Below are 2,082 nucleotides of genomic sequence, written 5' to 3' on the forward strand. Positions count from 1 at the left end.
ACCAAACAACTGAGTTATTTTTACACACTGGCCAGCATCTGGCCAATCCACCACCTTTCATTGTTTATACTGTTACAAAAAAAAATCATCGGCCCACCGAGCAAATGCCCGGTATGCCCGATGGCCAGTCCAGCTACATGCCATCAGTTAACCCTTCGCGTGCCAGCTGTGGCACGTGTGCCTAGGGTTGATGACCCCTGATTTAGAGGATAGCTGTAGTGTCAGGTTCAAAATCACAGTGAACTTATAACCTGGAACTACGGATGGATCTAAATGAAGGATCCAAGCTGCCTTCACCAAAGAAGGGCCTGGTTCTCCTCACAACCATAGAACCGAATATCCAGTGAATATTTTTGCTTTTACCTGTATTCCTAATATTTATTTATTTTTGACAAAGACAAATGTTATCGTCCTGAGTTCTTATTCATTGTCGGTTTAACACTTATCCAGAAACGGGACTGCGGCATCATCAGGAAACCCTGAAAAGAAGAGACCGTCTGAGACCCAGATGGAGAAAACGACAGTGGAAGAAGGCAACAGCAGGTTGTGCTGGTTACTCTTAACACTCTTATCACATTTAAGTGTAACTGCATGATTGGTTAAAGTGTCACCCCTTTTTGTGAGTATGCAAAATAAACTCTAGTGAAGTAATAACTAGCTTTGGGTGACTGTTTATACTAACTGCAAATGTGTGAATCCACACAATGAACAGCCCCATTTATGTTGAATTTGCTTCATAATAACATGCCCTAGATTTACATATCTACTTAGATAAGATAAAACTACACTTCAGGACAATACAAAGGTAAACGTACAGTTTGAAAGCAGCACAGCTGCTGTAGACAAATCAGCGAAGGTATAAGAGGAAGGGACAGAGCTGACTGATGGAGAGAAGGAAGGTAGTTATGTTGTGTGTGTGTGTGTGTGCAGGAGAACAGGTTCTTTGCAGGTTGTTTCAAGCAGTGCTATATAGGTCTAGTTGGATAGGAAGAGAAATGGTGTGGGAGTAATCTTGAAGTGTATGTTAATAGTGTGGTGGAGGTGAAGAGTGTGTCAGACGGGCTTGTGAATTTGAAGCTAGACAAAGATATGATGCTGAAGATTGTCAATATGTATGTACAGGTTGAATTGCAGTTAGAAAATGGTGAAAAATTTCTGGAGTAAATTTAACTGAGACCTTTTTTTTTATGAAGTAGAAAGATAATAAGGGTATACCACCATCCAGAGGGCTCCATGGGGTCATTATGGCTGATTGAGTTCTGCAGGTCTCTGAAATATGGATTTGAATAGCTTAATTCAACCAATGGACTGTTATACTTCCCATGTCAGGTAGTACAATCAGTGTAGAACTCAGAAAATAACTTGTCATTAAAATCTTTATTTCCTCTCAGTACCAAACCCAAAAGTTAACACAGGTGTCCACATAAAGCTGAAAACTGTTGCAAAAGTTATATGGTGCAGCTTCAAGAAATGTGAATTTGTGAAATAATGTTATTAAAAGCTTAATAATAATAATAATTATTATTATTAGAATTATTATTTTGTGTGTGTGTGTGTGTGTGTGTGTGCGTGAGATAATATCCTGCGCTTGACTGCTATATTTTCCTATAGTCTAACGAACCCTCTTTCTAATGAAATGATAAAATCATAGAAAATGTATCATCTTTCAAACGATGTTGCTACCTTGAAATTGTACCAAATAGTAGGAATGACACCAGACATATGGGAAGTACAGCAGTGTATGAATTTCAGTACCCAAATATTATTTTTGTTGTTGATTGTGAATACCAATATATCATTTACTTAAACACTGAAATCCTAACTGTAATTAATTAAATATTGTCTTACACGAATGACTACTGTCATATAGATGAGAGAGAAAGAGACTGTTGAATGAAATATGTCAACAGAGACAAAAGGAGTTGTTGTGGATAGGCGTAGCTTTGGATCACGTGGTGTCGGTAATAGTAATAGTGATTGCTATATCACCTGTTCACGGCCCGAGGGAATTTTTGTGAATGAGTGGGTGATGGGGGAAGTCGACTTTTGCTGACCGCTCAAGCTTAGAATGTTTTTGATCAC

General features: G+C 38.5%; 1 long non-coding RNA gene across 1 annotated transcript in view; it reads left to right on the forward strand.

Annotated features, from left to right (window-relative positions):
* The window catches only part of LOC102302451, a 7,431-nt gene extending 5,360 nt beyond the window's left edge, over positions 1–2,071 (forward strand). The window contains exon 3 of the long non-coding RNA XR_318094.3: positions 451–2,071. This is a non-coding gene — a long non-coding RNA (uncharacterized LOC102302451). The remainder of the gene's footprint in view (positions 1–450) is intronic.
* The last annotated feature ends 11 nt before the right edge of the window (positions 2,072–2,082 follow it).

This window comes from Haplochromis burtoni, unplaced genomic scaffold (assembly GCF_018398535.1).
Source record: "Haplochromis burtoni strain Fernald_Lab_line unplaced genomic scaffold, NCSU_Asbu1 Contig_2993, whole genome shotgun sequence".
In the NCBI taxonomy this organism is placed as follows: Eukaryota; Metazoa; Chordata; class Actinopteri; order Cichliformes; family Cichlidae; genus Haplochromis; species Haplochromis burtoni.